At 40.3% G+C, this 24,659-nt stretch overlaps 1 long non-coding RNA gene across 1 annotated transcript in view; it reads left to right on the top strand.

Annotated features, from left to right (window-relative positions):
• The window catches only part of LOC133375497 (uncharacterized), a 38,689-nt gene extending 17,653 nt beyond the window's left edge, over positions 1 to 21,036 (top strand). The window contains exons 2-3 of the long non-coding RNA XR_009760243.1: positions 1,050 to 1,221; positions 20,868 to 21,036. This is a non-coding gene — a long non-coding RNA (uncharacterized LOC133375497). The remainder of the gene's footprint in view (positions 1 to 1,049; positions 1,222 to 20,867) is intronic.
• The last annotated feature ends 3,623 nt before the right edge of the window (positions 21,037 to 24,659 follow it).

Below are 24,659 nucleotides of genomic sequence, written 5' to 3'. Positions count from 1 at the left end.
TATTTTAGAACAATGAAATGGTATATAAATAGTCCCCTGAAAATATGTGTAGGTGACATTGTGTACTTTGTAAAGCCAGAAGCAAGTAAGCTAGATTAAATGTTCCCTAAAAGTGTTGAACTGTGACCTGGGAGACCAGGGTTTGAATCTCCACACAGCCATGAAGCTCACTGGGTGACCTTGGGCCAGTCACTGCCTCTCAGACTCAGAGGAAGGCAATAGTAAACCACCTCTGTCTGAATACTGCTTACCATGAAGATCCTATCTGGGATCAACTTGAAGGCAGTCCATTTCCATTTTGCATCACCCTAAGCTTGTGAGAAAGAATGACCTTGTCACTTCAGATGGACCTAGGAACACCCTATTTTAGATAAGATTTCTATTTTAATCTCCAGATAATTTTCTTTGAATGGTATGCTCCAAGCAACTGTGGTTGATACAATGTATCATGTTTAATGATGTCACTAGGGCCCGCCCCATGATGTCACTAGGGCCCGCCCCATGACATCACTAGGACCCACCCTGTGACGTCACTAGGGCCCACCCCATGACGTCACTAGGGCCCGCCCCCATTTTCTCAGGTTTTTGGATGGTTCCGACCTGGCAACCCTATCCCCCACTCCTTTCTGGTGCTTTGTATAGTCCCAATTCAAAACAAACACAAGTCTTATACTGTTGGATTCAGAATCGCTTGCTCTACAACTCTGGAAGTTTTCTTGGTGATACACAACCCCCCCACGGAGAATCCACAGGTTAAAGTGAAAAACGGGAGGAAAAAAAACTAGAAGCTGTTTGGACTTTTTTCCCTTGAAATTGACATAATCTGTTGTCCTTGATTACAACTCAGAGATGACTGTAAGGTATCCCTAATCAAATCCCTGAGCTTGCCCCATACACAGTACTTCATCTGAAGTAGGTTTAAATTTAAAAAAGGGCATGGTTTATTTTTAATTAAGTGATTAAAAAATGCCTTATAGTGGGTTATAACGTACTGCATGCGCAGAAGAAACACTTCTTTCATTTCACTCTTTCTTTCCCTCCTCTTCCAGTTACTTGGAAGAAGCAGGGGAAGTCTGCTCCTGTGATTGATGGGCAACAGACATGTGACTCACACTGGCCTTCTGCTGAGCTTGAATCTGTGTGATGAACCGAGAGAGAGAGAGAGAGAGAGAGAGAGAATGGCTGAAAATGGAGGGAGAAAGCAGCAGCAGCAGATGGGAGGTGAGTGGGACAGAGTTAAAAAATGGGGGGGGGACTTTCTTTCTGTTGTTCTCCAGTCCTGTTTTAAAGCAATTAGGCAGGGCTTACTTAGGTATTACAGTTTTTTATTATGTAGGAAACTAATACTGATTTGTTTAAAATTAATACTGATTTTTTGCAATGACCAAGTGGTTTGACAATAAAGTATTATATGGGCTGTATGTATGTATACATCTGCAGTGTGTGTATGGAGTCTTTCTAACAACTCTGTGATTGGTTTGGTGATTGGAAACCAAGACAACTCACAACAAGAAATAAATCCCCTTAAAATCCAGTAACCACAAAGCAAGAATAAACAGTTGGAAAACAGCCTAAAGAGGCATGATTCTGAATTTTGGGTTGGGTGAATGAAGTTTATTTATTATTTGATTTATATCCTGCCATTCCTCCCAGTAGGAGCCCAGGACAGGAAACAAAAGTACTAAAAGCACTTTAAAACATCATAAAAAACAGACTTTAAAATCTATTAAAACATCTTTGAAAACATTTTTAAAAGCTTTAAAAAACATTTTTTTAAAAAAAAGAAAAGGCTTAAAACATATTAAAAAGCAATTCCAACACAGACTCAGACTGGGATAAGGTCTCAGCTTAAAAGGCTTGTTGAAAGAATAAGTTCCTTATCACTTGAGGCTGTAGTTCTCTGCACACTTCCCAGTTTAGTAAGCCCCATTGAATACATTGGGACTTGCTTCTGAGTAAACAAACATTGGATTGCACTATAAATATCAATTACAGATTATGTAATTAATAAACATATTTGATAGTCATGTTTATATAAATATTTCTTCATACTGTGTCCCAATGAGTATTTGATTTCACACTATGGTTGTAGATGATTGTTTCTCTACATTTTAAGTGTGCCCTTCTTCCTTGGGGTGGTCATGGTACTCTGTTGTTTTCATCTTGAGGGGAGGATAGGCTGAGAGATGGTGAGTAGCACATGGTCACCCAGCTCATTTCCATTTTGAAAAATTAATTAAAACGATTTACATGCAGGCAAAGTTGATTAAGTAGATCAACACATTTAAAGCACATCCAATTCACATTTAAAGCCCATGACTTCGCCTAAAGAATCCTGGGAAGTGTAGTTTCCCCCTCACAGTTATAGTTCTCACCACCCTTAACAAATGAAGATTCCCATGATTCTGTGGTGGGATTCATGTGCTTCAAATGGGTGTTGAATGTACTATAAATAAATGTTGTAGGTAAGATGTGCATTCAAGAGTGATTGCAAAGAAAATTTTTAAAAGATACTTTTTTAAACAGGGGGAGGGTTGTAGCTCATAGTTAGGGCATATGCTTTGCATACAAGGTCCAAAATTCAATTCCTGGAAAAGACTATTGCCTGGAATCCTGGACAGCCAATGCTAGTCCATGTCATGAGTACTGAGTTAGATGGTACAAAGTGGCCTGAGTCAGTATAAGGCAGATTCCTTGGTTCCTAAAATTTGGAAGAGACTCAAGGGCCACAGTGACCCCAACATTTATTGATGTATTTTTATTTACAACATTTATATACCGCTTTAGTGTAAAAAATCTCAAAGGTGTTTACAGAAAGACTTAAAACAATAAAATTATTGGCAAAAGCGTTAAGGACAGATATTTTAAAAAGTTCAAAATAATAAAACCAACAATGGGTTAAAAACAGATTTAAAAACACAATAGCTTCTACATGCCTGGAGAGGCTTGCCTCAAGAAAACTGATTTTAGCAGGTGCTGAAAAGAGGCGTCTGCCTAATGTCAATAGGCAAGGAGTTCCAAAGCATAGGTGCTGCCACTTTACAGGACTGATTTCTTACAACGGCAGAACAAGTACTATGTGGCACCCATAACATGGAAAGCACACCTTGAACTTGGCCTGGTAGCAAATCAGCAACCAATCCCGATTTCAGAGCAGAGGTGTAATGTGCTGTTAGGATCTCACTCATGTCAGCAATTGTGCTGCAGCATTCTGCGTTAACTGCAGTCCCCAGGTCAGGTTGTGCTGCATAGGGATTTCTGTGACCTTGGCTGACTGGCTGCTAGGATTTTTTTAGTTTGGGTTTTTGGTTATGAATCCTGACTGATTGTGGGATGCGGAGTTTTCTGCCTTATTCATAGGAATCTTGTGGTTGGTATGGTATTGCATTTAGGAAAGTGTTACTGGCTTTTGTGTTGTTGTTTTTTCTATTTGCATTTCACTTATCTTTAACCTCACTCTGTTACAGCCATAGAAGCAACAGCAGTGGTTCCATGTGCTCAGGACAACCCCCTTAAACCCATTGATGATGCAGGGGCATCAAATATTTGCAGTTAGTGTAATACCATATTACACTAATGAGGTGGCCAAGTGGTTTTTCTGTTTATGACCAGTAGTGCAGTAGCAAATTAAAAAGTGCAGGGTCTCTTCATGATAGTCACAGCCATGCCCCTCCTTCTTTTTTTGCTGCTGCGTTGAGAATAAGATCCTTTTTAATGCCTTCTCCTATAACAATAGACGTCCCTAGCTCAGTATTGACTGACAAGATTTCAGATAAGGATCTCTCCCAGCCCTAATTGGAGACGCTGGGTATTGAATGTGGGGACTTTTGCATGCAAAGCATGTTCTCTGCCACTAAGCCATGACCCTCTTGTAAAGATAAAGGCATTCTTGATGGTAATATAACATTTAAAATACACTGGTGAACTATTTCTGTTACTGCTGGTGCTAATTTGCACAGGATCCCATCTCTTACCTCCCGGATTAAAAAGCAGGGAAATTCACTAATTGGCAAAAAACCTTGCGGTTTAAGAATGTACCTATAGCCCACAGCTATTTCTATCACACTTTAAAAAGCAGGGAAATTGGGCAGCTATAGTGAATGCACCAGGGGAGCAGGAGATCTGAACTCCTCTCTGAGATATTGGACTGCCCTACAAATTGGTCAAAATGCAAACACCATTTGGGTTGGTCTTTCACAGTCCAATCCACTTCCTGTGTAGCTTGGAAGAATTTGGTAACATGTGCCTCTGAGCATATGGTGAGTGGTGGCAACACCTGCAATCAGCCCAAATAACAGAAACAAGACATGTGCTGTGCTGATCTTGTTTTAGCAGGGAGGAAGCAACATTATTCAGACAGTTGATATCGTTGAGATGGTCACTTTGAATATGTCTGATTTCCTTTGCAATTTTAGTGAAGTTTCCTATAGGAAATAATTTTCTTTTGTTTCTATTTCTGCGAATATGTGTAGTACAGCAACACTTTGCAAAATTTACACTAAAAAAACTCCAAACATAATAATGGCACTTTCTGCAGAATAGTCTCCAGTGGACCTCAGGAGTGTGTCAATTTACACAAGATAAAACAGTGGGAGGTGAAATATATTCTAACAAAATGCTAGGTGTGCTCTATGTTTTTAATTCACCGTGCCTACCTTGCCTTAAATGAAGTGGTTTAAACATAGCAGGCTGAAAACATGCACCCTCTTTTTCCTAACAGCTAGAGTCACTGCTGAAGTAGCAACATATTAGAATTAGTCTGATTTTACATCAAACTACAGTTTCAGATTCAACTGTTAAAGCACCCAAAATAGAAATAGAACATAACCTCCAATTTGAAACACAAAAGGCTGTCTTCACCATTATATCACACTGACCACTAAAAAGGCTTTGAAATTAATAAAACTAAATTTGACACAGATTTCTGGGATGAATAATGAGGAAAATAAAATGTTCTAGTTTAGATTCTCTGTACAAACAGTAGTAACACGGAAAAGAAGCAAAGCAAGAACACCAACAAACATACAAAAATATAATTCTCTATCTTTGGAGACTGCAGGTGTTGCCACCACTCACCATATGCTCAGAGGCACATGTTACCAAATTCTTCCAAGCTACACAGGAAGTGGATTGGACTGTGAAAGACCAACCCAAATTGTGTTTGCATTTTGACAACTTTGTAGGGCAGTACAATATCTCAGAGAGGAGTTCAGGTCTGCTGCTCCCCTGGTGCATTCACTATAGCTGCCCAATTTCCCTGCTTTTTAAAGTTTGGTAGAAATAGCTGTGGGCTATAGGTACATTCTTAAACCGCAAGGTTTTTTTGCCAATTAGTGAATATGATTTACATTCAAGCTTGTCAGTAAAAAATCTGTTAGGAGTTGAAACTTTGTGGACCTTACTTCATGTAAACAAAGCCATAACAACAACAACAACAACACATATAACTCCTGTTTTTAAGAAATATATGAATCACCAAAAAGTAGTGGAGACTGATCCATCCTGGCAAATGGGGCATTCTTGGGAAAAATACTGTCTCTCAGCCTAACCTCTACAGGGCTGGTGTAAGGATAAAATGTGATTGCCCCTTATATATGCCCTGCTGTCCTTGGAGGAAGGGTGGGAGATACAGATGAGAAGCTAAACAAACAGCAGAAGTGTGATGTAATGTGATGTTAACAGGGGCAGGATGTTCTCACTCTGTTATCCATTAAACCAAACCCTTCAAGATAGTTCAAAGATCAAAGAAATAAAGCATGGAACAAAGAGGTTACCAGTGGCCCACAGTGTACCAGGAGAGATAAGGCACCTACCTTGAAAAAAACCTTTCTTGTTTAAATAGGACACTTTGAGCTTGCAGCTCTTGTTAAACTGTGATTCAGAATCAAAATGTGTGGGTTCTTTTTTCCAGCTCTGAAAAACAAGATAAGCTTTCTGCATTCCAAGCATGAGCAAGCCCCATAGTATTATTTTCCTTCATTCTTACATAGTGGCATCATCAATGTGTATAGGACTTTACTAAGTGACAGTAATGTAGGCCCCTGCCCCATGGAGGTTACAATCTACTATTGAACACAATGGAGAAAAAAGAAGGGCAGAGGACAAGATGGCAGGGAAGAAAATTATGTATACAGTTCAGTTACATTTGCATCCATTTATTTCCTGAGGTCTGGTTGGTCTTTCCAATTGGAATTTATTTAATTGATATTTTATACTGTTGGATTTTGTCAGTGGGTGGATATTTTTAATGTGTTGCTCCCAATCCCAAATCTCAGCATGGGGTAGGTTAGGATGAAATAACATTTTATAAGAGTAGGCATCACCCTAGGAGAGCACTTTGCAGAAAAACACACTCTTCCTTTCCAACAGCCCCTCCTCCCCCTGTCAAGTCATCCCACAGCACAAGCAGGTATACTACAGACACGTCTCACAAAGCAAATGTCACAAACAAACCATAATGGGATATTTTGCCTGTGGGGCAGTGCCTTCCCAGCCTCCTACCTTACTACTTGATTGTTTACCTATTTTCCATTCTTCCGTCATTCCTGCACAAATATTATTTATCCTCATGACAATTTCCCATTCTCCTTGATTGATGGGATTGTCCCTTAGTTTTATAAGCTATCTTCAGGCCCAGCTTTAGTACTTGGCATAATAGGATATTTGCCAGGGGCCATATACCCCAGCAGGGCTAAAAGAGCTGACACCTTTTCTGCTCCCCTCCCAAGCCAGTACACTTCCCACTGACACTTGGATGCCCTGGCAATGGCATTGCAACAACTGCCAGACACCCCCCCCCTTGCAGGTCACCCTCTGCCTCACGCTCACAAGCAGGTTTACCTGGCAGTGCTATAATGAGCGGAAATAACATGTGGCAACTGTCAGGTGCTGATCAGAGCCAAGCAGCCATTTGGCTTCCAGCCTATTATAGCACCACTACTACCAGGTGAACCAGCCCACGAGCAAGCATGATGGGGAGGCTGGATGGCACAGGGATTTTAAATGTCTGTGGGCTCTGGAAGGACTCACTGGCAGCAGCCTGCCCAGAGCCTCCCAAAGTTTTCTTCTGTCATCCCTTCCAGTCCCCCCCCATCCCTTATAACCAGGGTACCTAATCTTTTCTGGCCTGACTCTTATATGCACCCTTGGCCAAACCTCATTTACCAGTGATGGATGTAGCCAAAAGTAATAATAATAATAAAAATTTATTTGTTAGTCGCCTATCTGGCCGAATTAATGGCCACTCTAGGCGACGTACATTTCCAATAAAATACAATATAAAACCAATAAAAACATACTCAACCATTAAAAACACCACTCTTTCAAGTGGTCAGCAACATAAAAAACCTAACCCTCCCCAGAAGTGCCATAGGCCTGTCTGAACAGCCAGGTTTTTAAGGCTCGGCGAAAGCCTATCAAGGAGGGGGCATGGCAGAGATCGAAAGGAAGGGAGTTCCAGAGGGTGGGAGCCACAATTGAAAATGACCTCTCTCTGGTTCGCACCAGCCTAGCTTTTTCAGCTGGGGGAATCGAGAGAAGGTCTTGTGTGGCTGATCTTGTTAGGCAGCCTAATTGGTGATGCTGGAGGCGCTCCTTAAGATAAACTGGGCCGACACCATATAGGGCTTTAAAGGTCAGTACCAGCACCTGGTTTGCAACCCCGTACACTCCCGTATGTGCACACTCATGCACACACACACAGTGCACAGCCCCCCCTCAAGCCAATTCTTGCTGATTAGCTAAGGAGAGGGTTATCACCCCCCCAAAAAATGATTGATCTGAGAAAGGATTGATCTGATCACAGGGGGGAGACGATCTGCATCCTTGCCAGCACACTGAGCTCTACCTACCACAGTGCTGTGTCTGCTTAATTCCCCCCTTGCTGTTACTGCAAAAATTGGTGGGGTCTTGGGAGGAGCAGAAATATTTGCTTGGGGAACTGGATCAAGCCCCCAACTTGGGGCTGAGTCACCTCTGCCTTACGAAGATATCATAATCTCAACTGATGATGTCATTTCAATGATGTTCCATATTTCTGGCAGTAAATAATAGCAGACATCATACTTGGCATGAGTAGCCCCATCTACTTTCCTCCCTTGAAATAGTACTTTCGCATTGTTGTGCACACCCCAGTCTCTGAGCAGTGAGAGACTTCCAGATATTCCTGTGCTTCACCCAGGGTTTGGTTTCCTTGGAATGAAGGTCAGTGGAGTCTGTGGTGTCTTATAGGATATATTATTTTTGGACTTCCGGGAAGGGTTGCTCTGCCTGTGCTGCCTCTGAGCCGAGCCCTCGTCTCAGAAGAAGCTTTTTCAGCTTAAAAATCAGTCACAAAGCTCTTTTTGACTGGTAAAGATTTCTCCCGGGCAGGGAGAAACATAGAGATTAACCACAAAGCCTGTTTTTGTGGGGAGGACTGGATTTCATTTATTTATGAGAGAAGGTTCAAACTGCAATGCCGGACGGACTTTCATCAAGCTCCAGCTGATTACAGCGACACGTTTATCTTTTTTTTAAAGAAAAACGGACTTCAACAGGCAGATAAGCATCCTTCTTTCTATTTTCTTTTTTTACTTGGTTTAAATTGGTGCAGCAAAAAAAAGAGATTTGTCAATGAATCAGCTGTGAAGAACTCCTAGGTGAGTTGCTTTTCTCTTTCACTAACGAAATTAAGGAGGAAAGAAATCGAAAAAGCTTATATTTGTTTTTATCGCAAAAAGCTGTCCTGGAGGTGCATTCCAAAGATATCAACGGAAGAGGGATTTCTATTTCGTGGAGGGGGGAAAAAAAACTTTTTTTCTTGGTCTATTTCATTTTGACAAATCTGCTTGTTCACGACGCCACTAATTGTTTTGATGTTGGGAACTAACTTTTGTTTTGTATTCCTGAACACATAGAGATAAGGCAGGCTGTATTGTCTACACTGATATAAGCAAACCTGGAATATTAACCCAATTGTTGCTGCAACAATTTTTGTTTTTGTGGATTTAAGAATGACAACCAGGAAAGTGATTGAGACCATGGAAGAAATTATGTTTCAGAAAATAATGGGTGAGATTGAGATAATGAAACAAACCCTGAGACAGGGTAGACAGGAGATGAAAATTGAATTTAATAAAATGGCACAGGAGTTTAAAGAAATAGTGGATTCTGTGAGAGAGGAGTTTGATGGGATAGGGAAGCTACAAGCCCTGGAGATTGGAACAAATGTGAAATTGGAAAAAGATTTGGATTTTATGGATGTTAGAAATACAGTTTACTGTTTGGAATTCAACGTTGTCTCTGAAGAAATTAATGAAGATTTTGGTGGTAAAGTTATCAATGTCTTGGATAATTTTCTGGACTGGAATGATGTGATGGAGTTTGACATAGAAAAAATCTATGGAGTTGACTACAGATATGTGACAGTGGAGAAACTCTTAAGAGATGAGTCAGTGCATTTTGTAAAAAAGAAGAACAGAGATATGACTTTGCAGCAATATTTCAGCAACATATTCAGAATTCTTGATTGGAATGATGTGATGGGGCTTGACATAGAAAAAAATTATGGAATTAACTACAAATATGTGACAGAGCAGAGATGCATCCAGAGCAGAGATGTGACTTTACAACAATATTTCAACAACATATTCAGAACTGATGGCAAGGACATATTTGTGATGGGGGAAATTCCCATCAGACTCTTGTTATATGACTATGGCTATGACAGCAAGATCATCATGGGATACTGATAATGGATGAATGGATACTGAAACCACTGGATTTAACAGGACTATTGAAGATGGAAGATGGAATTTATATTGATAATGGAAGAATGGTTATGGAAATTATTGGACTTAACAGACTTGACGAGATGGATTAATTGATATGTTTATTTGGACTATGGCTATGACAACAAGATTATTATGGGATACTGATAACGGAAGAATGGCTACTGAAATTACTGGACTTAACAGGATTATTGAAGATGGAAGATGGAATTAATATAGATAATGGAAGAATGGCTATTGAAATTATTGGGCCTAACAGATTTGAATCAGATGGATTAAGCGACATGTTTATTTGGAGAAAAATTGAAAGATATATCTTTCAAGGAATTGAAACCTCTCTTTGACTTTTTGTGGAAAGAATAAAATAATGTTTATGTGATTTGATAATTAATTAAGATAACTACTGGAGGAAAGTGATTTTATAATATAATTTTAGAGATAGGATTGTTATATTTTGTAGACCTATAACTGATCTGCGACAAATCGGAAGTCAACATTTTATTTTGTTGTTTAATTGTTTTTGTTTTGTTTTGTTTTTTGTCTTTGAAAATTTGAATAAAAATTAATGATAAAACAAGGATATATTATTTTTATTTACACATATATACAGCCTGAGCGTAATATGGAGGGGTTCACAGCATCAACAGTCCATGAGAACGTGCTCCCCATCACCCATACGTTTTAGGGTTCAAACACAGAGAACAGGCCTCTCTTTGTGTCTTTCCAGCTTCACCCCAAGATTAAAAGAATGTTAACTGGAGCACGGCTCAGGGAGCATATTACCCCTGTGCTTTATTGACTCCACTGGCTCCCAATTTGTTTCCGGGCCCAATTCAAAGTGCTGGTTCTGACCTTTAAAACCTTAAACGGCCTTGGACCAATGTACCTGAGGGACCGCTTATGCCCATATGTACCTGTCTGGGATTTAAGATCATCTGCCTCTGGTCTCCTCTGCGTGCCTGGAGTGAAAGATGTTAGATTGACAGGCACGCGGGAGAGAGCTTTTTCAGCTGTGGCCCCCAAGCTTTGGAATACCCTACCCCAAGAAATTCACTCTGCTCCCTCCCTGTTGGTTTTCTGGATATTTCTGAAAATGATCTTGTTCCGGAGAGCCTTTGGGAGGGACTGAAGGTAGAGCCTGACACTGATTTTATGCCTTCTACGTTAAATTTTACCTTTGTAGTCCCTTTAGTACCAATCCCTATATATATGTCTATATGTGTGTGTGTATATATATATTGTATTATATGTATTTTAATTGTATTTTATATATTTTAATTTATTTTAATGTTTATGTGATTTTACTGTTTACAATTTTATTATGTACATGTTTGATTTTATTTCTGTAAGCTGCCCTGAGTGCCCTATTATAGGGTAGAAGGATGGGATAGAAATATTTTAAATAAATAAATAAAAAGACACAAGCCTGTCCTTGGCTCCAGGATGGGAGGGAGGAAGGTCTCTCTCTTCAAAAGAGTTCTAATAGCAACAGGATCTCTCTTGGCCACATCCCTTTGGATATGCAGTATGACCACTCAATAAGCTCATTAACTCACAGGCTGACTTGGCCAAACTGTTAGATTAATTAAGGAAGCTAATCTGACCAATGGAGCAGGTTTCTTCCACTGTAGATGCCACTTCCAGATTCAAGGTTACAGGCTTGAAGGGACTCAGAAATACAATCCAAGTCCACCCCCACAATCCTATAACAACATAAACCATATCACACTTGTACCATCAGACATATGGGAAGAAAAAAAACATTGTGCTGTGTTATAAAGTAAAAAAATAATTGGAATTTCAAACTCCCTTTCGGAGGAAGGGCAGGATATAAATTTAATAAATAAATAAGGAAATAAAATGGCTGTTAGAGATATGCATGCATTACTTGATACAAATAAAACTGCTGGGGTTTGAATATTTATCCCACAAGTTGTCTATTAAAATGCATGAAGGTGTTGCAGAATTGTTAAAATGCCTGTTTATGAAAATATAATATAATCACAGGAATTCATTTCAGCAGCACCCATCGCTTTACACAGATTCTGTGGTTCAGTGTTGGTGTCACTGTATTCATGTTGGCTACAGATTCATGCAATGCTGTTCAATAGAAATTTTAAAAATTAACTAAAGAAACAGAGAATCATTGCTTTAGTTAAAAAAAGAAGTAATCCTTGCGCTGTGGGTATGTCAATCAGATTATGGAACAATGAAAGAATGAACTATTTCTTATGCCCAGGGAGAATAGCAGTGTAAGCTTCTTGGAATTCAGTAGCATTTGGCATGAAAGCTTTGGGATTTTCTGCTAACAATGAGAATAAGAAACCAAATGATAACGTCAATCACACACATGCACGCACGCACAGCAAGTCCCGCAGGATTTCTCAAATGTCATTAGCATTCAATTGTAAATGGGGTTTTAAAATTAATTGAAGAGATCTCTAGCATCTTAGCTTCTATTAAGAATAAGAGAAAGTTGGGGAGGAGGAATAGAATGCCACACAACTGTCTTGTTTCAGTCCCCCCCCCATAATAATAATGTAAGAGATTGTTGGTATGCTCTGTTATGCATCTGGTATGAATTCTGGGACTCATCTGCAAGTAACCAGGTACTGAGGAATGTTAAGGGGAATGTTTACACACAGATCTACATCTGAGAAATACTGTATATGCATATAGGGATGGGGAGAAATTAGATTTTCTTTTAATTTTAATGAGAAACTAACTAATTTGCACTTCTTGAACCAGTACATGAACCAAAACACAATTATCCTTCAAACGTCACACTTTTTGCAATATAGCTCTTCAACCAAACAATTAAAAAATTAAAAAATGGAAGACTGTGTATAAAATTGCATATTTTAGTGAAAATAACATACAGTAATACATTACATTACATTACAGAAAATTGCTTGCAAAATGTGCATATAGGAAAAGTTTGTACTGAAAAGTGGATGTATTTTCATGAGAATTTTTTTAAAAAGCAAATTGCTGCAGTGATGCACAGAAGTGAATTTAAGATTGGAAAAATGCAAGATACGAAAACTCCATCCCTAATAACAAACTGCTGCATTTATGACGTGCTATATTTTTGAGCCAATTCACACTTTATACAACATGTGTAAGAGTTGCTTGCCGGCCACTGGCCATTGCTCTTTAAATCCCCAGTTAAACAGTTGCAGTTCCTTCATGGCTCTTCCCATCCATTCCTTCCATGGCCAAGTCATCTGCTCCTTCATCATATCCCATGTGGAGTAGTGCAGTTATACTGCAAAACAGGTGGGTGTGAGGGGATGACTGGAGAGTGAGAGATCATTGGGTTGGATTGGGAGGTAATTGTGAGTTATCCAATCAGCAGAAACTGATGTCCCACCCCTTCTTCCCCTTGGCATTCTCCTCAGGCCCTCCAAATTCTCCACCACGTGTTGGGGAACCTTGCTGAGTGGGCTGAGTTGAGGCATGAGGATGCTGAGAGGGATGGGAGGGATCCTTCACAAACTGAGTGGAGGCACGTTTGATGGGTGGAGCTCCCACTTGTGGAAGATTCCTCTGCCCAGTTTGGGAGGATCCCTCTTCCCCCTCAGTCTCCCGTGACATAGTCTACCCCACAGCTTGGAAAAGTTACTTTTTTGAACTACAACTCCCATCAGCCCAATCCAGTGGCCATGCTGGCTGGGGCTGATGGGAGTTGTCATTTAAAAAAGTATATTTTCCAAGCTCTGGTCTACCCCATTAAGAGGAGCCCATGACCTAAGTGGAGCATTTTGGGAGGGACAGTTGCCGCGGGGAGGAATACACATGCTTATCCAATCCAACATCCAACGTATTGAGTAGCAGATGGAATAGAGGAAGCTGCCTTATAACCAGGAGGTAGAACAGTTTTGCCATCTAACATAATATTGTCTATGCTATTGGGCAATGACACTCCAGGAGTCTGTCTCATCTCCTGCTCCCTGTTCCTTTTAACAAGAAACGCCAGAGTTTCCACCATATGCTCCATCACTGAGCTGCAGTCCCTTCCTGGGTAGTAACCCTAGCCAATGAGTCTGCTGCTTGTTTGCTGTGTGTCTCCTGTACTCTCCCCTTTCCACATTTTTAGGAAACACATATAAACTGCTTAGAATCCAACTTGGTAATTAAGCAATATATACACTAATTAATTAATTAATTTTATAATAATAAATAATATGGCATATGCCGCTAATCATTTGCCTGTCTACATTTCTATAAGTTGGATGAGATCCCTGGTAAAGTTATGTCTCAATGACATGTTCCAGAATTAAGTAAATTCTGTTTAGGGAACTTTCTAACCTAGAAAAATGGCTTCAAGAGCTTGGCTTGAAATGTGCAGAGTCATAGCATGTTTCTTTTAAAATTATTGTGCAAAACCTCCATATTTTCATAAGATACCCTTCTTGAAAGGGAAGAAGGGCTTTATTAATGCATTTCAAAGTTGTAATGAGGTTTTTAATGGCTTGCTTTCACAGACAGGTGACCTTTGATACAAAGATTTCTCAAGAGTTTGGCATTTGGGTAAGAATGAGGTCTAACATTAAAATGTTGAAAGTGTCCACAAATTAGTGTTTGGGGAGAAAGGTTTCTCCTTAATGGAATTTAATGAAAGCAGAGTTATGCAAAACTATTAACAGAGTGAATCCAGATGAGACAAATTAGAATACATTAAAATATTGCTCAACAATACAATTAACCTTTCCAAATTGGAGAAGAAATGAGTTAATACAGCTCTTGATAAAAAAGACAATAAACAAAAGTGTCAAACACTGGAAAAACTACCAAAGGTCTTTTTTTTTATCCTCGTGATAATTACAGCATTTACTAAACTCCTGATTACTGAAAATAGATGGAACAATGGTCTGACTGAGTATTCACTCTTAAACTCCCCATAAAGTTTACTTTGAAGGTAGAAACACACTCAGTGTTCTGCCAATTCCAGTGCGTCTCCACCTCTCTCTTCTGAAAATGAGGGCACATGTCTAACCCTGCCCCTTTTTACTGTAAAACTTTGTGGTATCAGCTTGAGTGCATTTTTTTTTAAAACCAAAGAGATTTTGCAACTGATTGGCAGATCAGCTCATTTCCCCTCCAGGTGTAGCTAAGGGAAATGCTTCTGCTCCTTCTATGAATCTTCAGCTTAAGCTCTTTATAGTGCTGTTTGCATAGTCCATAGCCCATGGCCCATGGCCCATGGCCCAGCTGCCTTGCCAGAACAAATGGGTGGCTGTACTGCGGCTAGCACAGACACAGCAGCAGTGATTATTAAGCCTGTGATGGGCAAAGCCCATCTTCAAACCACATACACATTAGTAACATGGTATCAGAATTCCTCATGTTATCATTGTGGAGGACAATATCCTCATGAGCACACTTGTCCCTCCAAAGGAAGTACTTGTCATAAATGTGGCAAGTTGAACTATTTTTCTGCAGCTTGCAGATCACAAAGATCACCATCTCAAAATTTTATCAGGCCATCTCACTACAAGCATCCAAATGCACATAAGGCTGTGAATGCAATTGATCCTAATTCCCACATTTGCAAAGTGCTGCTGGATCATTTTTGGAGGGAGATGATCTCTCAGTCACCAATGACCTCAGTGACCCACATGCGTTCCCCATATCCCTAGTATACAAGGCACAAACTGGGCAGAGAGTGCTCACCACAGCGAAAAAGTCTCATACATGGACAACAAATAGAGGTTCTCATTGATACTGGTGCGTCAATAAATGTTATACCACCACAAACTTATAGCATGCTCATTAACACACCTACTTTACAAGAAACTAAAGTGAAGCTTTATCCATATGGATCACAACAGCCATTATCAATACATGCACAATTTCAAACATGTCTGCAATTCTGGGATACCTGGACAACACTTATTTTGTGTTGCATTTGCTGACGCTGATACCCTTCTCAGTTATGAAACAGCAATTGTACTGAACTCATCCGCATGGTCTGCAACATTCAGTCAACCCATCTGGACCAGATCCTTCAAGCTCATGCAAAGATGTTCAGTGGTAGAAGCAACCATGTGGACTATCGGGTCAGGCTCCAAACTGATGGCAGTGTCAAGCCTGAAGCTTTACCACATAGACACATTCCTTTCCATGTGTGGAAATTAGTAGAACAGGAACTGAAATGCCTGGAAGAACTGGATATAATGGAGAAGGTGGAAGGTCCTACTCCATGGGTTTCCCCAATTGTAATTGCCGTGAAACCCAAGCAACCAGGAAAAACCAGTCTCTTTGTTGATGTGCATAATTACTAAAATTAAGCAAGCCAATTCTATGATTGAAGTTGTATATACAGTAGTGTAGTGGCAAATTCAGAAGTGCAGGGTCCCTTCATGTTAGTCATAGCCGTGCCCCCTTCCCCCCTTTTTTGCTGCTGGGTTGAGAATGAGATCCTTTTTAATGTGTTCGCCCACAACAAGAGACATCCCTTGGAGCCAATAAGCATGAAAGAAGAGAGTGTTAGCTACTGAGAAAAGTCTTCTCAGTGGCTGACTCATCTCCCTTCACTTTGATTTGCTCCAATTAGCAGGAAAGGACAAAGAAGCATGTTAGAACACTCTTCTCAGTGGTTAACATGCTCTTCTTTCATGCTGATTAGGTCGTAGGATACTGGAGACATAGGGACCCTATCTCAAAAACGTAAGGGGTCTAAGACCCCCTCGAGCCCCCAGATGACTACACCCCTGTTTATGTACCAGACCACCAAAATGCTAAGTCACCAGCCAAGCCAGGCCACATCACACCCTGTGTAGATGACATTATTTCAGATCTAAGTGAAGCAAGAATATTATCCAAACTTCTTGTCACAGCTGGATATCACCAACTAGAGCTTCACCCTGAATCCAGATACATCACCACATTTACCACTCTTTGACAGTACAAAAATTAAACTTTGGTGTTGCTTCTTTTTCTGAAATCTTTCGGTATGTAATCTGAGAAACACTGTCTAGGCTCCCTGGGGTGCTCAACTTTAATGACGATATTCTTGTGTTTGGGACACCTCAAAAGAAACATGACGACAGACTAGATGCTCTTTTGGATCACTTACAGCAGAACAATCTTACACTGAATCCTGAGAAGTGCGACTACAACAAGATTAAACTAGACTTTTTGGTTATGTTTTTTCTTCACATGGTGTTTCTCCAGATCCAAAGAAAATGGCAGCCATGCAAGAAGCTGCAGATCCACAGACTTCATCTGAACTCAGAAGCCTACTTGGCCTTGCCATATATTGTGGGTGTTTTATCTCAAATCTAACCACCATAACTCACCATAACCCCTAAATTGCTTGCCAGCAAAGACGCGTGAGAGTGGACTGATAAACATCAAACAGCTTTATCTCAGCTTAAAGCATCCCTTTCTAGTGACACAACAATGGCATATTTTGATCCTAAGTAAAACACAGAACTCATAGTAGATGCAATCCCTGTTGGGCTTGGCGCTTTTTTGACACCAACTGATAGCAGTGATCATGTATTTACCATAGCACATGCAAGTCAAATGCTTTCAGCAGTTGCATATTGCTGTTCACAAATGGAAAGAGAAGCATTGACTGTCGTGTGGAGACATTTGCATTTCTTTTTGTACCTGTATGGGCATCAGTTCACAATCTTTATGGATCATAAGCCACTAATATCCATGTTCACCACTGCTTCATTCTGACCACCAGCCCGCATTGAATGCTGGATGCTGCAAGCTCAGGCTTATAATTATACTCTGATATATTGTTCTGGCAAGTCTAATCCTGCTGATTATTTTTCACGTCGTAATCTCAGACTTCAGCCATTCACATTGCCACAGAACTGGCTGAAGCACAAGTACTTTTTGTTTCCTCCCATGCTATTCCAAAAGCCATGACACTACACATTCAAGATGCCACAGATAATGATCCCTGTCTGCAACATAGAATTCTCACTGTATGGAAAGGGCAATGGCCTGTTTTCCTTCTCACATTTGCCACTTTTCCCCCTGAGGACCAGGCCTTCCTTAAATTGTTCTTTGGCATCCACCAGGAGCTGACAGTCACCACCACAAGTCTACTCGGTGGGCTTTTACCAAATTGTTAGCTCATGAAGGGCATCAAGGGGTGGTAAAACTAAGCAGCTTCTTCAGGAAAAAGTCTGGTTCCCAACCATAGACTCAGAAGTAGAATGTTGTGTCCAGTCCTGTCTTCTTTTTTAGTTAGCAGTGTTAGATCATACAGTTCCACTATTACTCATGACCATTTTGTCTTCATATCCTTGACTGGAAGTCAGAGCAGACTTCTGTGACCTCCTCTCTGGTTCTCACCTTCTTGTTATTATTGATGACTACTCTAGATCCCCATTGTTGAAATGGTTTCCTCCACCTCAGCAGTGGCTATTATGCTACAACTTGACAAGTTATCTTCTGCTTTCAATATGCCACACACAGTGAAAACTGACAATGGGCCACCTTTCAATGGCTCGTCTTTTGCACAGTTTGCTGAGTTTGCACAGTTTGCTGAGTATCTTGTTTTCCGCCATCAAAGAATAACACCTCATTGGCCACAGGTTTATGTGCACTTTGAAGAAAACATTATGAATTGCAGGTATGGTTGGGTGAACCATCAAACAAGAACTATATAAATTCTTACAAAACTGCAAAGCAACTCCACATGACACTACAGAAGTATCCCTAGCAACCTCACTGTTGGATGTCCAATGTGCACTAAACTACCAGAACTCATAGTCCCAACTCAGGATTATGGGACTTGGATGCAAGACAAGGCAGCCAAAGAAAAAATAAAGGAGAATGCAGAGACGCATCGAACCACATGGCAGCCAGCCATACAAGTAGGGGATTATGTGTTGGTGAAAAACCTGCAACCATGAGACAAGCTTTCTCTGCTATATGTACCAACCTCACCCATACCAGGTCATAAGCATTCGACAATAGGAAATTTTATTTATTTATTTATTTATTTTATTGTTTATTAAATGTATATATACCGTCCTTTCTCTCAGAGGGAAGAAAGGAGGGGTGTAGTGTTTTATGTGTGTTCTGGTTCACCAGGGCCTGGAGCAGTTCCACTCCAGGTCTTTCACAGAAGCTCTAGAGTAGTGATGGAATTTGCCTCCCCACCACCACCAATCTGCTCCACCCCATTCTCCCCCAGCATCATAAAGAAGGAGGCAGGAGAGAAGGGGCCTTCCCTGGGTGGAAGTATAGAGCAGCAGCTGTGGCAAAAGTCTCCCCAGCAGGGCCTGACAGCGGAGGAAAAATAACAGGAAGAGGAGGTGCCACCACCACACCACAGGGCAAGCAACAGGCTGCAGGCTGTAATGGGAGAATATCTGTAATGGGAGATGGCAGCAGGGGCATCAGCACCTTAGGGAAACCTCAGCCGCTGTCTTGGTTAATGGCAGCCCTGTATGCACAGTGCACGCAGCTGCAAAGGACAGGAGAGACGGGTAGGTGGGGTGAGTGTGTGTGCATGCGCCTGTGCATGCCAGGGCCCAGGGCAGACTGCTGCCCAAGGGCCCCAGCACGCCTGGTGCCGGCCCTGCTCAGCACCATTCCCAGGATTCTTTGTGGGAAGCCCTCACGGTTTAAAATGGAATAATAGTGGAATAAATGTGTGGAATGAATGTGGTGTGTATGTGTATCTTTGCCTGCTTTCTCAAGAGAAGGTGTCTCTAAAAGAGAGATAGCTGAAGTTTTTAAGGACAAGATATTGTCACTTAGAGGTACGAGAGAATAACAGCTTTGAAAACAAAGGTCATAAGAAGAATCTGCATTCCACCATAATGACTGATACGACTGGTTGCTATAGAGACGGAGGGCAAATTGAACCATCCAGGGTCAGAATGATGGATGCTTAAAAGAAAAGGTGTTAGATTTGGAACCTCCTATTTATCTGTTCTGATGAACTAGCAAAAGTTTCCTGGACTCTGACTCTTAATTTTTATTTTTTTCTTGTTTTGTACACTGCCCAGTTTTATTTTTGAAATACAGTTGCATTTTGTTTTTATCTAGGTTTTTTCGGGGGGAAATTAAATATGGTTGTATTTTTATTATATTAAATGGTATAAAATGTATAAATAAGTAAATGTGGGAATGGGAACTTTTTTTAAAAAAATGATTCATTTTGATTCATTTGCTTTCATCCAATTTTAATAATCATTCACTAATAGGCAAAAAACCTTGCAGTTTAAGAACATACTGATAGCCCACAGATATTTCTATCAAACTTTAAAAAGCAGGGAAATTGGGCAGCCATAGTGAATGCACCGGGGAGCAGGAGACCTGACCTCCTCTCTGAGATATTGGACTGCCCTACAAATTTGCCAAAATACAAACACAATTTGGATTGGTCTTTCACAGGCCAATCCACTTGCTATGTAGCTTGGAAGAATTTGGTAACATGTGCCTCTGAGCATATGGTGAGTGGTGGCTCCTCTTGTGGCTGTATAATATTGCCTTATATTTATATATCTTGTAGAAAATAAAGAGCTTATGTGTAGGAGAATGGACATGTATATAAATTTAGTCTAAACAGTATGCTGGGAAGCCAGGTGCTTCATTTTGATAGGAGATCTATCAGTCCCAAATTCCTGAGGGTTTTCTTATTTGGGGAGCCTTCTAAGTTTTGGAAGTTAGATAGGTCAATATTCCTATTCAGAAGCAGATTAATATTGCAGATACTTCTGAAAAGAGAATAAAACAGGGGTTGCCAATGTGGTGCCCTCCAGGTATTGGAGTTCAGCTCCCATTGGCCCCAGCTAGCACAGGTGATAGTCAGGAATGATGGGAGATATAGTTCAACAACATCCGGAGGGCACCATGTTGGCCACCTCTGGATGTTTCAATCCAGCCCGCTGAGTTTAACGTCCTGAAGAGCATAGATCACAAATTTTAAATACTGGTCCTCTCCCTAGCTTCAAAAGATTTACCCTGCCACAGTCTTACCTGATTGCTGGATGTATGTTCAAGTTAGCCTTTAAACTAATCATTTAGTTTAAACAATTAGGTCAGTGCAGCATCCTCTTAATTTAGAATGGGAATACCATGTTTATTTGCTTTTGATTTTGTTATCCCCTGCAGGGCAAGAGATCTTTTGCAAGTGTAAATTACTTTGTGTGTGGTTAATGATGGAGATCAAGTAACAACAATCAAAGCAAGAGAGCTGCTGGGAGCAAACCGACATTTCAACAGCACAGCCCATTTACTGGAGGAAATCTCTTGCCCTGTGAAGGAACTGAAAATAAGTTGTTCTGCCTATACTGGGAAATGCTTTCCATGCTTCTATTTATATTTGAAAATAATATGAATACAGCTATTGTTTTATGTTTACTATCTGTGCCTCCTTCCACTTCATTTGAAAACTACAATAAACAGACACAAAATAGCTTCCCACCCCCCTAGACAATCCAAAGCTTGAATCATATGTAAAAGTGGCTTGTTGGAAAGTCCATTCATTTTCTTTCTTTCCCCACCTCTCTTTATCTCCCTGTTTGTTGTTGTTATGTGCCTTCAAGTCGATTACGACTTCTGGGGACCCTATGAATCAGCAACCTCCAATAGCATCTGTTATAAACCACCCTATTCAGATCTTCAGGTCTGTGGCTTCCTTTATGGAATCAAACCATCTCTTGTTTGGTCTTCCTCTTTTTCTACTCCCTTCTGTTTTCCCCAGCATTATTGTCTTTTCTAGTGAATCATGTCTTCTCATTATGTGTCCAAAGTATGATAACCTCAGTTTCATCATTTTAACTTCTAGTGATAGTTCTGGTTTAATTTGTTCTAACACTCAATTATTTGTCTCCTTTGCTGTCCATGGTATCTGCAAAGCTCTCCTCCAACACCACCTTTCAAATGAGTTGATTTTTCTCTTATCCGCTTTTTTCACTGTCCAACTTTCACATCCACACATAAAGATCGGGAATACCATGGTTGGAATGATCCTGAATTTAGTGTTCAGTGATACATCTTTGAATTTGAGGACCTTTTCTAGTTCTCTCATAGCTGCCCTCCCCAGTCCTAGCCTGATTTCTTGACTATGGTCTCCATTTTGGTGAATGACTGTGCCAAGATCTTGATAATCCTTGACAAGTTCAATGTCCTCATTGTCAACTTTAAAGTTACATAAATCTTCTGTTGCCATTACTTTAGTCTTTTTGGCGTTCAGCTGTAGTCCTGCTTTGTGCTTTCCTCTTTAACTTTCAGCAGCATTTGTTTCGAATCATTACTGGTTTCTGCTAGTAGTATGCTATTATCTGCATATCTTAAATTATTGATATTTCTCCCTCCAATTTTCACACCTCCTTCATCTTGGTCCAATCCCGCTTTCCGTATGATATGTTCTGCATATAGATTAAATAAATAGGGTGATAAAATACAACCCTGTCTCACACCCTTTCCGATGGGGAACCAATCGGTTTCTCCATATTCTTTCCTTACAGTAGCCTCTTGTCCAGAGTATAGGTTGCGCATCAGGACAATCAGATGCTGTGGCACCCCTATTTCTTTTAAAGCATTCCATAGTTTTTCATGATCTACACAGTCAAAGGCTTTGCTGTAATCTATAACGCACAGGGTGATTTCCTTCTGAAATTCCTTGCTTTGTTCCATTATCCAATGTATGTTTGCAATATGATCTCTGGTACCTCTTTCTTTTCTAAATCCAGCTTGGACGTCTGGCACTTTTCACTCCATATATGGTAAGAGTCTTTGTTGTAGAATCTTGAGCATTACTTTACTTGCATGGGATATTAAGGCAATAGTTTGATAATTACTGCATTCTCTGGGATCCCCTTGCAGTCTGTGGGCCATTATTAATTTTCCATATTTCTTGACAAATCTTTGTCAAAATTTGGACAGATTCTGCCTCAACAACTTGTAGCAACTCTACCAGTATGCCATCTGTTCCTGGTTCTTTGTTTCTTCCAAGTATTTTAAGAGCAGCTTTTACCTCACATTCTAAAATGTCTGGTTATTCATCATACGGTTCCTCTACGAATGAATCTGTCATCCTGGCATCTCTTTTATATGTTGTTCAGTATATTGCTTGCATCTTCCTTTTATTTTATCTCAGTCAGTCAGTGTGTTCCCCTGTTGATTATTCAACATCCCTACTCTTGGTTTAAATTTCCCTTTAATTTCTCTAATCTTTTGGAATAGGGCTCTTGTTCTGCCTTTTTTGTTGTCATCTTCTATTTCTATACAGTAACTATTGTAATAGTTCTCTTTGTCCCTATGTACTAGTCACTGTATTGTTGCATTTAGGGTTCTGACTGTGTTTCTGTCTCCTTTTGCTTTTGCTTTACTTCTTTCTTCAACCATTTTAAGAATTTTGTCAGTCATCCATTGAGGTCTTTCTCTATTTTTAAGTAGAGGTCTTTTTGCATTCTTCCCTGATAATATCTCTGACTTCACTCCATAGTTCTTCTGGTTCTCTGTCAACTAAGTTTAAAGCCTCAGATCTGTTCCTTATTTGATCTTTATATTCTTCTGGGATGTTATTTAAATTGTATTTTGTATCTCCCTGTTATTGGGCTATATTTAAACTTATATCCTTGCACATTATATATTTAGAACAAAAGTGAAACCTGCAACAAAATATTGTGGTGCAGAATGCTCATGTTCAAGGTTTCAGGTAGCCAGCCAGCCATCTCCTCTTCTAGGATACTCCATTCCATTCCACTACCACCACCTCACTATAGTTTTCATCCTAACAGACGCTTAGCATTCTGTAGCCACTGAGCATGTTCACACTGGGCTGTTTTTGGGGTTCCTTAAGGTTTTTTCATTAAGTTTTTTTCAATGTCTGCAAACCTTGGAGTTCTCCCAAGCCTGCTGATACCTCCCTCTTGTATGCGGATGATGTTATTTTGGCTACGTAGGAACTATTTACATAAGGATGAGCATGGAAAAGAGATACCAGACCTACATTTTGATAATGTACCACTCTTGCACCATTTGCAAGAGTGGTTTAAGAATCAATCCTTCCCAGGGAGCTCTGGGAATGTAGCTTTGTGAGGGGAGTAGGGGTCCCCTAATTCTCAGCAACCATAACAAATTACAATTCCCAGGATTCTTTGGGGGAAGCCATGACTGTTATAGTGGTATGAAAAATGGACTGCCTTCAAGTCAATCCCAACTTGAAAAGGGTTTTCATGGTAAGCAGTATTCAGAGGGGGTTTACCATTGCCTTCCTCTGAGGCTGAGAGGCAGTGACTGGCCCAAGGTCACCCAGTGAGCTTCATGGCTGTGTGGGGATTCAAACCCTGGTCTCCCTGGTCGCAGTCCAATAATGCTTTAAATGGATAGTGCAGATGGGGCTTAAGGTAAGCTCAGAGCTGCACACTCACCGACATTCAAAGAAATTCTGAAGTACCCTCAGAATGTAGCAGAAAAATGGAAGTCCCTTTTGCAGGGGAAGAAATCTTTTGAGAAATTGGAGAGTCAATTTTGGCACTTTCATTGTGTGCTGTTAGAACAGCCCTTAAAAAGAGTAATTTCTTTATCCTTTTCAGTATATCCCAGCAAAGATCAGGAAAGTGATAAAAATCACAGAAAGAATACACTATCCTGTCCTCTTAAAAACAAACCCCCTAGGAAAAGCAGCGTCAAGTTCCAATTAAATGAAGGATCTAGAATGACTGTGGATTGACAGAAATCAACCTAGCAGTCCTGGAATTGTACCATTTGGGAGAAGACGGAACTATTTCCATGGCAACAAAGGATAAATTATTCAAGGAGAGAAGGAAAGAAAAGAGAGTTTCTTAAGAAGGATGATTCAAATGTGGGTTGCTGAATTCCTTCTTCAAAACAAGAATGCAGGCTTAGCACAGGCAAGCTAAAATACGCACGCACACACACACACTTATGCATATG

The sequence above is a fragment of the Rhineura floridana genome, chromosome 1 (genome assembly GCF_030035675.1).
Source record: "Rhineura floridana isolate rRhiFlo1 chromosome 1, rRhiFlo1.hap2, whole genome shotgun sequence".
Classification (NCBI taxonomy): domain Eukaryota; kingdom Metazoa; phylum Chordata; class Lepidosauria; order Squamata; family Rhineuridae; genus Rhineura; species Rhineura floridana.
This window is presented reverse-complemented; position numbering and strand designations above follow the sequence as displayed.